This window comes from Saccopteryx bilineata, chromosome 2 (genome assembly GCF_036850765.1).
Source record: "Saccopteryx bilineata isolate mSacBil1 chromosome 2, mSacBil1_pri_phased_curated, whole genome shotgun sequence".
NCBI lineage: Eukaryota > Metazoa > Chordata > Mammalia > Chiroptera > Emballonuridae > Saccopteryx > Saccopteryx bilineata.
Genome location: NC_089491.1, coordinates 225045001 through 225058583, shown reverse-complemented (window position 1 = coordinate 225058583; position 13583 = coordinate 225045001). Strand labels below are relative to the sequence as shown.

The 13583-nt window shown below is 44.8% G+C and overlaps 1 protein-coding gene across 1 annotated transcript in view; it reads right to left on the bottom strand.

Moving 5' to 3' along the window:
- ERG (ETS transcription factor ERG) overlaps positions 1 to 13383 on the bottom strand; it is a 261158-nt gene extending 247775 nt beyond the window's left edge. Inside the window, exon 1 of the mRNA XM_066259366.1 lies at positions 13353 to 13383. The gene's annotated coding sequence lies outside the window, so the exon portion shown is untranslated. The remainder of the gene's footprint in view (positions 1 to 13352) is intronic.
- Positions 13384 to 13583: the final 200 nt, after the last annotated feature.

The following is a 13583-nucleotide window of genomic DNA, read 5'->3' as shown; positions in this document are numbered from 1 at the left end:
AATGGAGCCTTGGCTGAGGGAGGGGAAGAGAGAGACAGAGAGGAAGGAGAGGGGGAGGGGCGGAGAAGCAGATGGGCGCCTCTCCTGTGTGCCCTGGCCGGGAATTGAACCCGGGACTCCTGCACGCCAGGCCGACGCTCTACCACTGAGCCAACCGGCCAGGGCCTTGCAGACAAATCTTTAATTAAAAAAAAATAATGTTAAAAATCTAAAACATCCTCATGTATTACAATCCATTCATTTCCTACCGCTCATGTTCATGGTTGCGGGTGGCTGGAGCCAATCACAGCTGTCCTCCAGGACAACACCAAATTTTTATTGGATAATGCGTAATGTACACGGGTCATTGTATGGCTCTCATGGAATTACATTTTAAAATATGTGGTGTTGGTGGCTCTATCAGCCAAAAAGTTTCCCGACCCCTGCTATGAAGAAACAAAAGACTCAGAAAGAAGCTCTGCCCCTCCCCCTTTACCTCCCTAAAGGAATTCAGATAGAAAAGCCCTTCTTAAAGGAAGGGGGCATCCCATTAGCATCCTACTCCAAACTAAGTGTGACCGACAGGGAGAAACCCAGCAAAGCTGTTTGCCAACCTTCTCTTTGGGTCCCATTGCTTCTGGGTGGCCCAGCAAGAATTTGTTTACTTTGTGTTTGTTTCTTATTGCCCATGTGTAAATCATCTGCTATTTCCTTGAAATCCCCAACCCCTGCCTCCCTGTCCTTGGTCCAGAATGGCACATGAACCTCAATGCCCAGTGCATTTCCAGGTCTCATTTTCTTTTGGGACATCACTAATAAATTTTGGACATTTTCTCCCCCTAAATCTCCTTTGTGTTAATTTGAGTATCAGCCCAGCCAGAAAACTTAGAAAGGTGGGAGGAAAATTGTTGTTTTGACCCCCACACTATCACAGCACCGCCTACCCAAGCCCAAGGAAAGTATTTAAAATAAAATGTAATCTTTGTCTTTTGCACTCGCAGTAACATGGCTTATCATTTGATTTTTCCTAGAAATAAGGAACTCTGCCATCCCATTACTCATTTTGAGAACCAGAGGATGTGTTAGGACCGTTGGTGACGAGAAGGGACTCAAACACCATGTTAGATCCTTACCAAAAGGCACTGGTTTCAAGAGCTCACGCCTTTCTCTCCTTTCCTAACAAGCTGGCATCCCTGTTCCCATTTTCTGTCTTGCCGGGTCACTTCTAGTAACTGCTGGAGTGGATCTGGTCAGGTCCAGGGCGTGGGCGGGAGGCTCAGACTCTGCCTCACAGAACACTCACCCTCCACCTCTGAGTCAGTTGCCTTTTAATGGAAATACTATTCAATGATCATTTTCATAAAAATTTGTACTGGCGCGGTAATGTTTCTCTTGACGCCGGCCCAAGTGTTTTTCTCTTCTGACTGATTTCTGGGTTGAAACTCTGTGTGTCTCTCTGGGTTGTTTATGTTTTAACATATTTCCATTTTTACTGCAGGGAGAAACGTTAGTATCAATGGGATCCAGCTGCACTAAATCAGCCACAGGACCTGCACATCCACATCCAGGATGAGGGGCAGGCGCTGCCTGCAGAAGCCCCATGGCCACTCCTGTGCAGACTGGACATCAAGGTGTCCCTTCTAGTCACACACATACAAGGGGACATTGCCCCTCTCTTGGGGATGTTCTCCACCTGGGTGTTTCCATAGACCATCCGATCCTGCACACACTACGTCATCATAGCAGTTCCCTGTTACCTTCTCTCCAGTGGAGACAGTGTGGTCGGCTATCCTGTGTGTTTATGGGGCCCTCTACAGAACACGCTGGCAGCTCCACTGCCTGTTCCTTGTCACTTCCAGTCCCCAGGCCACACTCTACACAACTGTAAGAGCACCATGCCCTGGCATAACGTCCTGAGTTCACTTGGCTTCCCTGCCCTCCTTTTGTCCTTTCTGAGATCCTGTCCTGGCATCTGCCATCTTTTCTCTGACAGAATCTCCTCAAGTTCAGCATGGGCACTGTGTATGTAAGCCTTGAGTTCCCAACGAGGCAAACACTGGTTCTTGGAGGATGAGAAAAAGTCTCTTTTTGGCCCTGGCCGATTGGATCAGTGGTAGAGCATCAGCCGGTTTGTGAATGTCCCAGGTTAGATTTCCGGTTGGAGCACACAGGATAGGTGACCAACTGCTTCTCCACCCCTCCCCCTCTCAGTTCTCTCTCTCTCTCTCTCTCTCTTTCTCTCTCTCTCTCTCTCCCCCTCCTGCAGCCATGGCTCGACTGGAACGAGTTGAGCGGGGACAGAGCAGGGACAGAAAGTAGAGTATGTTTTCAGTCCTCAAAATCCCAGGCTTGAGCAGACATATGAATAATTTTTAAAAATCAGGAAGTCTGAGAAAATCTCCACTGTTTTATAAAAATTGCGTGGCGCTCATCAAATCTCCTGGGCGCTGAGGATGGCTCCATGGCCTCGATCTCAGGCACTAAGAAGAGCTTGGTTGCTAAGCAACAGAGCAACGCTCCAGATGGGCAGAGCATCGCCCCCTAGTGGGCTTGTCAGGTGGATCCTAGTCCCAGTGCATGCATGAGTCTGTCTCTGCCTTCTCTCCTTTTACTGAATTAAAAAAAAAAAAGTCTCTTTTTATTTGTAAAATTCAGATTTCTATGTGTAAAGCCTGTGTTCCTGGCAGGGCCGCCATGGTGCTGCTGCCCCTTCTCCTGCCCCGTGCTGGCCATGCCCTTGCAGGACAAAGAAATAGAATCCTTTCCCTCCTAATCTCAGAGGTTACATACACCAGCATCAGAGAACACAAAAATAACTTTGTGAGGACTTCAAAGGCTGAATTCACAGAGCGGGGACAGAAAGTAGAGTATGTTTTCAGTCCTCAAAATCCCAGGCTTGGGCAGACATATGAATAATTTTAAAAAATCAGTAAGTCTGAGAAAATCCCCACTGTTTTATAAAAATTGCGTGGCGCTCATCAAATCTCCTAAGGCCCCTGTCTCCCTCCCCTCCACGGAGGTCCCTGGACCTGACTCCTAATGGCCAGGGCCAAAGAACGCAGGCACCTGCCTCCAGCAAATCCACGCTGATTCCCCCTCATTCCCAGACACAAATTTCCATGAAAACCAGACACAGGAGAGAAGGCAAGGGCAGACTATTCCAACATTGCTTCAGATCTGCAGCCTGATTTCATTAGGTTCGCAGGCTTGTTTCTTTTAGCCCCTGTGTGTCCACTGCAGAGAGAACTCTGACACCGACATTTCAGAACCACTCACCTAAGGAAGGGAGACCAGGGCAGGAGGGAGAGAAACATGGACACAGAGAGGATGGTGGGGGGATTCAGAGATCAGGAGGCAAGGGAAACATTTAGCAATGCTTAGATTCCTTTACGAGGTGACTCTACTGGGCGTTACTTGTTATGGGGTTGAATCCGCCCACACATCTCTATAGCATAAAAGTTGTTTAGCCTGGAGGGGAAAAGCTTTCTACAGTTGTCATTATTAATCCACTCTTGACTAAATATAGCAGCTTCCAAGAAGCACAACATTTTGACCCCTTCACACCCACAAACTCCCGACCTGAGATGCTGGGGGGAATCCATCTGGGGCTGGAGTAGGCACTGCATGGGTTCCTGTCGCCGTCATGGTGCCACAGCTGGGAGCAGCACCCACGAACTGACAATCCTGCATTTCACAGTTTGCCTCCAAGGTCCTCTTGGATGATGGGGCAAATCGTAAGGTCCCAGAGCAGAAGCAACTTGGACATGAAGCTCCCTCCTGAGCCGCATGGCCTGCTGGTTCGGGTTGCCAGCGATGACTTGGCTTTTCCTCCCAGGGCTGTAGCACATGTGGCTCACATCAACATGGTCTCAGATTCATTCTAGTGTTTAGACCACTTGCCTCTCACGTTCTCATATTTACACGTGTTCACTGAACGTAACCCCAAGTGAATTATTTAAGAAGTCTTAATGTGCTTCAGACTTCTCAAATAGAACTTAGACTTTAAATTAAATTTGTTCTCCCACGGGAGACAAGGAGGTGGAATGCAGCACACGGCATCGCATGGACATGCAGCAGGCATGAACATCAGGTAACTATGAAAGCATCTCACCTGGTGGCCTCTGCTCCATGGAGGGCGGAATGGGGCTTGACTGCAAAATTCAGCCTGAAGACAGCAGAACTGGCCGTGCACACGATAAATATTCTTGCTTCTCTGTTTGTTCCTGGACAATCCACAACCAGAGACATATAATGGTATCGGCTAGAATACACAGCCACATTCATTAGTTTTGAGGTTTGGTTGGTTGTTTTTTTTTTTTTTTTTTAATAAATCGTGGTATTCTTTGTCTCTCGATGTTTGGTTCCCAATAACTGCACGGAATTAGCTGTTAAATATGATACGGCAATTGGACTTGAGAAAAGTCACGTGTATTTTATTTAACACAGTTTTGTTTAGTTTTTTTGTTCTTGTTGTCTTTATTTTCCTGGGGTTTTTACAGTAAGCACTGCCCATGGGGGGGGAGAGGGCTAGGAGGGGGATAAACCAGAACAAAGAGTGGAATTCCCTTATTATGCACTAGTGGTAATGGAAACAAACTATCTACAAGGAAACCTGCACGAGGTGGCTGCTGCAGACCAAGCACCTAACTGAAAACATTTTCTTACTCAGAGACCTGTGCATGAGTAAGAATCTATAGTGGCTTTTTTTTAACGTTCCCATAAAATTAAATTAAATCAACTCTACCACATGCACACGGGTAAAAGGCCTATGTTATTCAATGACATGTGACACACAGCACATTGATAATCACAAGTGGCATGTAAACAGTGCGACTGACTCTAAAAGACTGTGTCATGAACTTCAGAGTTACATATAGAGGGTAAGGCCTGGCTTAGATGCACTCTGCCAAGACCAGATGATGTGAATGTGAGCTCTTGGAAGCAATTCTGTAGCAATCCATCTCACTGTTAGTCTTCCTTCTCTGGGACGCTAGCCCCTCAAGAAGGCTGTTCTTCAAAATGATAAACTGTAATACTCTCAAGATTGTCCACAGGCAAAAAGAAAATGCGTCACGATGCCAGGATTACCTTTACGTAGGGAACACGCAATGAGATTTGTACGCATGAGGTTGTCAGAGCATAACTCAGAGGAAAACAGCACTATATTTGTTACCAGGTATACAAAGTTTCATTCTAAAAGTAAGACATTTCATTCTGCCCTTTGAAAGGGTGAAGTGAGTCAACATGAAATTATATATACATATTTCCTATGATTTGAAAATTGCAGATTCAGTACTGAACATACCAAGCTAGCTTCAACCTCATAGTGCTATCCTATCTGGTCCCATGGTGATGTTTGGGTGCTATGGCCAATGGAGACACAAAAAATCCTATTCCTGTGGCCAAGCTATATAGCAGACATCATACTTACTAATTCTTTTAAATCTGAACTCTTATTTTGAACACTCTAAACTTGACTGTCCAATACCAGACACAAGTGGCTACTGAGCACCTGAAATGTGCCACAGGTGTAATGTATACAGTGGATTTCAAAGAGTCAATGTAGAAAAAAATAATAATGTAAAATACCGCATCAATATTTTATATTAATTGCATTTGAAGTGATAATGTTTTCGGCATGTGCTACATAAAACAGATTATTAAAATTAACTTCATCTGTTTCTTTTTCTTTTTTTAATGCAGCTACTAGAAAATTGAAAACTAGATGTGAGACTGTTACTCCGTTTCCTCTGCTCAGCCTCCCTGTCACCCTGCTCCCTCCTATCATTTGTTACATCCGTAAGTGGGCCCTATGCTCCAACCAGGAGACTCCAGACAGCAGAGCCCAGGCATAGATGTCAGGGTCAGGCTGCCCCGGTTCCAGTTCTGCTCAGGTTCTTACTCCATGTGTACCTCTGGGCTTGGCACTCCTGAGTCTCACTCTGCTATTCTGGAAAATGGGGGCAATACGGGTGCCTCCTTCAAAGAGCTGTGGTGAGGATGACCGTGGGAACACCTACCCCCGGGTCCACCACCTGGTGAAGTCAGTGTCAGTTACTGTCCTCCAGTCATTGCACTCTGCCTTCACCTTTGCAAAGTGACTTTATCCCCTACCTCTTAACTTCACACTTGGGTTACTGAAATCGATGTCTAGATTGGTCCCTCCAAAACCCAGTGAGAGTTGTTCAGGTCCAGGCCTGAGGCAACACTTCCCATTCCCATGTCCACAACTGCATGAGCCACCTCCCTGCCCCTGCCTGTCTAGGCCCAGCACACAGAATGGCAAAGCTCCAGGCCTCCTCGACCTTCCGGAAGCAGTTTTTGATCTTCTGGCAGTTTGGTATAGATCACTACTTCTATGATTCTTATGAGATGGACTGTCTTATTCACACACTCTACCTTGTTCCAAAAACAAAGAACCTAAAGTGATCTAAGGGATATATGCAATGTCATAAGTGTGTTTTTTTAATTCAGAAGTAGATGCAAACTAAATAATAAAGGTGAGGGTAAAGAGACACGAATCAGAACTTAAACTGGAATGAAGAACGTGGAGGCCGTGGTGGAGCTGGGGCACACACAGGCCGCCATGTGGTGGCATCCGCCTGACTGCTTAGACACCTACCTATTCCCAACACTAGGACTAAAAGCGAAGTTCTCCCGTGAGCCCCTAAGAGAGAATGGCCTGTGTGACCGAATGACAGGCTTGCCCCCAGCAGCCCTACAGCAAGCCCCTGTGTTGCACAGGTGGGTCTCTGCCATGGCTCCCACATAGCACACAGAGCAGTGGATGTGGAAGCCCAGCCCCCAACAGACATTGCCTCCATCATTGTACAGTGGAAGGCCCTGGCTCACTGCCACACTGGCCTGGTCCAAGCAGGTGGCACCACTGAATGTGCCACATTTGTTAGAACAGGCACTCACCCCCTTCTAGTTCCCATGGCATCTGTACTCACCCCCTTTGTAGATTTCACGGCACACGCCTTCACCCTGTCCTGGAGACGAGGACATGTACATTCACTCTCTTTCTAGAGACTGTGGCACATGCATTCATCCCCTTTCTACACTCCACGGCAATTTACATTCACTTCCTTTCTATATTTCCAGTCCCTGAAGGCACGACCTGAGTCATGACTAGAAGGCCAGGACATGGACTCAAAGGCGGCTTGCCACCCCCCAGACAGTCTGCATTTCCTCCTCTCTCTTCTTCACACGTGCCTTTCTGTGGCCCAGAACGCCTTCCTCCACCAGAGTTCTGAACCTTCACAACCTGGGTTAAATCTGACCGCAGACCAACCTCTGTCTCTACTTGGGATTCCCTGCTTCCCCAGGTGTGCTACTTGTCCTGCATTAATTGCCACCTGTGTATATAGTCGTCCCAAGGTATGCTCTCGTTTCTCTTCAGATTGCATAAATCTTTCGCCTTTTACCAAGGCAATGCATTCAGAGTGAGTACTATTAGCTCTTTGGAGGGAAAAGGGCTGAAGTTTTGTTTACATGTTATCAATACAACTAATAATTCAGACAGGTAGATAGGCAAGAACCACACTGGAACGTTCTGGCCTTTTTGCAATAGTTCTTCTAATGTCTATGTATGTCCAGTGTCTTAACAGTCCCTGATTAATCCCTCTGCCATCTCTCTCAGGACAGTGCTCTCATTTAAGAGATGATCAATACATTTTGATTGAGAAAAGCATTTCCAGGTTGCATGAAAATTAATTTTAAAAAATGTAACATGACTAAAATGCTTAACCTTCGCAAAGAAAAAATTATACTGATGGTAAATGGAGCTGTAAATGCGATCTTCATATGCACACAAATGAAACCCCTTCTCTGTCTCCTGGTAGGTAGTTTTCTGTGGGTTCAACATACTTATGAAGTAATTTTATTGACCTACCTCCGGTTTTGCAATTTGGGTACGGCATTCTTAGGAGAACTGTTCTCCCAGACGTTCTGGTTAATCGCCTATATTTACAAGTCTCAAGAAACTGCAAAAAAATATATCAAATTTCATCATGAGATATGATTATAAGTCACTGCTGAACCAACACAATTTCTGCTATAACATCTCTTTGCAGTAATAGCTCGAGTAGCAACCAGTCGCATTCTCTGCTCCCATGGTAGGGGCTGTTGGTGGGGTCTCAGAAATCGAAATAAATACTGGACATATGCTGATCAAAATCCCTTCTCCAGAAAAGACTTGCACTAGTCCCTGGATTTGACCTCTGTCGTCCTTATTTCTATTTTATAACTCCGTCATGAAGTAACTTTACTGCCAGGGTCAAAGGTGCCAGAAGGTACTTTTTGAGAACCAAGAAGCAAATTCTCCTCTACTTTTGCTTACTGTGCCATCTTGCTGCTGTGCCCTGCACGGCCAAAAGGGCCAGCCCTACACATGGCAAGGTTAAGTTCTGTGCAACGAGAGCCCCACATTTGTGAAGAGTCACATCAGCTTGGGGAGGTTGGCTGTAATTTCAGTAAGATTATTCCATTCAGTATATAAGATTTTTGTTAGAACCTTCCTAGGCAATCCATTGGCTTCTTTCCTATGTGCTTTTATCTTGTTTCCTAACAAAAGAAACCTCCGCTTTCGTGTGCATGTAACTTAAAAGGTTGATGCTGAGATTCTGAGTGTGAGGGCTTTGTATTTCCAAATAGTTCTTTTTTCTTTTTTCAGTTATTATTTATCCTCTTGCTTAGATCTACATGTGTCCATGTAAGAATCCTGAAATGCACCTCCTTGCCTCCCAGGGCCCAAAGCTCTCCCCTCCTGCGTCTGTGCGGCTGCGGTGCCGGTACCTGCCTCCCTTTCCCACCAGGTTCCTCAGAGCAGCTGTTCTCTACCCTTTCTCAGAGACCCAGCTTCCAGCAGAACCCAAGCCTCGGGGACGCAGAGAAGCAGGAACAGCACTTCTTCCTTCACCAGTTCCAATCAATGTATTAGATTAAGACAATGGGTGGTGAACAGACAAAGTAAGAACTTGGGGTTCTCCTACTGTTGTGAGAAGACCAGAGCCTGATGCCCATGGCAGCTCAGACAGAAAAGTGAACACCACCCGCTAGTCCATTTCCATGACGCAGTGATGACTACACCCCCACTAACATAATACGTCCTCAAGGTGGCCACACACGCCTCCCTGCCCATAGCGCAGAAAAACATGCCCACTCCAATTCAGTCTTTTATTTTGCAACTTTAACTCTGTTACTGAGCCCCAAGAGTCCATAACCCACACATCTACTCCGTCGCAGAGAAAAGGAATACTCTCATGAAGGACGGGGAAATCACTTAATGAGGTGATTTTCCACCAGGGTGCTGCAAAAATTCTTTAAAAGAAGCAAATCCTCTTTAGTCAGGGGCACTGACCTCTTTTCCCTTAGATTGTCAAATAAAAAAAGAAAATGACAACAGCCAACACAAGAATAGCTGTCTGGTGTGAATAAACCAAAATTGTACCTATTGGTCAGATCAGCAAAAAACAATACATTTTTTGGTGTGCTCCAGAATTTTAGTAATTAGTTTATGTGTGCCATGAGATGGAAAAGGTTGGGAAAGGTTGAAAATTGCTGACTTTAATGGAATAGACCACAATGTTACGTCACCCAACAGAGCTTAGCCCCTCAGCACCCCTATACACAGACACACTTCCCCACTTCTAATTGAAGATATAGGAAACTTTACTGAACCAACCCTTAATCAAGTGAAAATAAAGGTTTCCTGGTTTTTGTTTCTGGTTTTTTGTTGTTGTTGTTGTTGTTTTAATCACTATGGATGTGCCTGTTTTCTTTCCTACTCACTGGAGGGACGTTTTTCTCCTCCTTGAGTATTTCGGGACAAGGGGATTATTGGAATAATATTACTCCTAAAAGGAATTCCTGTATGAGACACCAGCATATGTGAAAACCTTCTTCCCACTAGAACAAACTTCAAAATTATAGGCTATCTTTTCAAAGGAGGCAGCAACAGAGCTAGGTTTTAAAAACCTTTAGACATGCTAACAGTTGGTCCTAGATCAGATCTCTCGTCATCATTCTCAAAATTAAAATTTAAAAGTGACCAATTCATTCAAAGAGCCTATTTCATACACTTTTAGGATATTTTGGTCTTCACACACAGCCATCTTCAAACAGGAAAAAGTCACATAACCAAAGTTCCTTTGCGCACACACACTCCTGAGCACGCACTGAGTCAAGATAACCAAACCCCTCACTTTCACTGTTAAATTACTGTTTCTTATACACAGTCAGGGTCTTCCAGATTATGATACGCCACTGTAAAAATAGAAGGACTTAAAAGTTAGTTTAAATCTAAGACTTAGAATCAGAGCTCCGTTTTGAACACACCCTTTAATTTCTTGGTGTTGTCTACATTTCGCTTACACTTAAATTTAGCGAAGTAATTTTAGATCACCCGCCTTCACCACCTTCCCTAGATTTGCAACCTTACAAACATGAAGCATCAGAATCCTCTTTTGAATACCAAAATGTTTAAAATAAAGGGTAACATTAAAAGGGAGGAAATGTTCCCCCTGATTATTTTGAAAAACTGGTTTAGGTGCTAGTCTAGCCATTGGAAATCCCTGTTAATGTGCAGAATGGCTGCTTTGCATCACTAAATGTGAGAAGATGTAAACTGTAAACACATAATGTATAACTAACTAACTGCTAATAAGCCCACTGAGGTTACAAAGAAGGACCAACAAGAATGTCATTACAAACATCACAACACAGACCTCCTACATCAGCACCAATTACTAGAGTGACTTCCAAAGTCCTCCCACAACTCCAACTCACCCTGCCACCAACAAGGATCAAAATTGTGTCCAAAATATTTAAATACCTTGGCTGTGCCGGCTTGTTTCTCTGACAAATGCTACTCCCAAGGGTTGAAGAGTTTCAAGTTCAAGGTGGAGATCATAAACAAAAGCTGTAGTTCAAAGGACAACACACCTCAGAAGTGCCCAAGTATATTCACATACTGGGGAAAGAAAATTGTACCCGGCTGGCATTCTCCCTCTCACTGGAAACGCTTGCTTCGGAAGCAGAGGGTAATGAAGCCAGGAGGTGACAAACAGACTTTAGAGACAGTAACTCCCAATTTAAACTGAGAACTGATTCGCAGCATCAGAAGGCTCGGATTCTGCTCACAGTGACTTATTTCGATATAAGTTACCTTGACTGCAAATGGCTTCGCAGGCTCCATCAGTCTCATTAGAAATGTGTGGGTGTCTCCATGTCAACACTTCCCGAATAGAGTTCTATGAAATGGCTGACAGCACTGATATTTATTCAACATGACAATGTCTCCCCACCATATCACATGAACTGATGCTGACCTGCTATCGGTTTCCACTGGGAAATAGGAAAAGGTTTCAGAAACATTAGCTTCTCTCTGTCTTGCGAAGAAATAAGCCTCCCTCCCCTTTTATTATATTTTTGTTGTTGTTGTAAAGAAAGCAAACAAGAAAAAAAAACAGAGCTAATATTAACTTTAGAAAAAAACGTTGAAAATTTTCTACTACCTATGTATAACATGAGATCTATATTCCATACAGGCATAGTGTATAACATTGTAGAATAGTGTGTAAATTAGAAATCAATATTGACATCTTTAAAGATGCTTTACTTTTTATATGGCCTTCCATTGGGATCTTAGCATTAACCACAAATAAAATGTCTGATTTTATGAGATTTAAAATTCAACAAGCTTTTCATTTAATACCAAAACACTAGAAGTGGGCTGGTGGGGATGGGAGGTATTTATATACACGTGTACAAGCAACCCCGCTGCATAACCCACTCAATGTTAAACACCAATTTTCAAAAGTTTAGCTAAAGAAGGCACATCAGATTAAATCGGGTTTCAAGAACCCGTCATGAAATAACAGGTACACAGTAAAATTATGTACCACAATTCTATCCTGAATATTTCAAAATAAAATGAAATCGTTACAGCGCATTAGAAAAGAGAAGAAATTGAAATGTTAAGTGTAATTGAAATTGTAGTTTCTCAAATAAATAATTCATAAGATATAATATTCATATGCTAGTTTAGTGTAATTTCCAAAAGTCATTGACTCAAATTGAAGCTAGGATTGCCCAACCGGAAGCAGCATTTGTGAGGCTTGCAGCACTCATTAAACCTTTCTTTAGAATTATAAAGCTTTACTTATTAAACAATAGTTTGCATAGTTTATTCTGATTCCGAAAGAATTGTAATTTTAATGGTATGATTAGTTCATCCATGACTTGTCACAGTGAATTTATCCGGTGGAGTTTTATATAACTGCTATTGCCTGGTCCTCCCACTCAAGGAGCCGGCACAAGCTGATGCCAGCAGAGCAGGGGTTAAACCCAGGAATGTGACAGTTCTCCTGGTGGTAAGGTGACTGGGAGCTGAGGCCAGCCCAGGGCTCTAAACTACTTGGAGAGAATTGAAAATACTCAAAAATAGTTTCGGGGTAAATAAACTCTATGCCCTATGTTATGTCACCCTGGAAAAAATTAAAAGTTGGGGTTTTTTTTACTCACATTGAAAGTTTCTGAACTACAGAAGCTACAGAAAAATGACAAGTATGAAATCTGAGACACACATGAATATATTCTTTGCAAGGATAAATGAAATTGTTACATCAACAAGTTGGATTAAATCCACATTTGTATTAAGATTGCTTACTTATTCTATTGGGCAGTTTAGTCTGCTATTAATAATAGTATCTAAGTTTTATGCTTAGCAACGTTAGAGATCACGCCACGAAGAACCTTTGGCAAAACATCGGTACAATATACATACACACACACAAATAAGGATCAATGGTAGATGGATTTCTGACAGAAACCAAAAAGACTAGCTGATAAAATGACAGTCTACATTTTAAACATGCCAAGTTTCCCAATTAAGGTGGAACACTGGAAGCGTATTAAACTTAACAGCTGCAGGCTGAGGTGTCAAAGGTGAAAAGACAGATTGGGGGGTGGGGGTGGCGAAGAAAGAGACGCGGCGGGTTCTGGAGCGCGCGGCTAGGGCGCCGTCGGAAGGCGATTTCACGCGCCGAAGGACCAACCGGGCAGTGACAGCCAAGCCCACATCTGGTCCCTACTTTCAGCCAAGCGTGGGCTTTAATTCAACCCTGATTTCCACTCCAGACAGGAACAAATAACCTCTTGCTCGGCGCCCTAGCTGAGGCCCCTGAGGTTAGCTCTCCTGACCCTGGCGGATGTTGCGTGCCTGCTCCTTTCCAAGCGTCCCCTACCGCGCGCGTTTTCCAGTGACCCTCCAGGGGTCGCACGCCCCACCTGTCCCAGCACCGTCGGAAGAGCCGGCCACCCGCCGCCAACGTCCCCGCCACCTCCAGCACAGGATCGGGAGTGTGACTTACCGGGAGGGGAGTGCCGCCGTCGGGGGAAGGCGTGTCACGCACGTGTGCGCCCGCGCGTGTCCGCGCCCGCGTGTGCCCGTGCGCGTGCCTGGCCGTGCACGCCGAGCCGGCCTCACTGACTCCCGGGCGCAGACAACTCAGCCCATGGTGTGGGCGCCGGCTCAAGGAGGCTCCCGCTCCCGCCAATCGCCGCGCAGGGCGGCCGCCCCGACGCGCGACTTGCGATCCAGA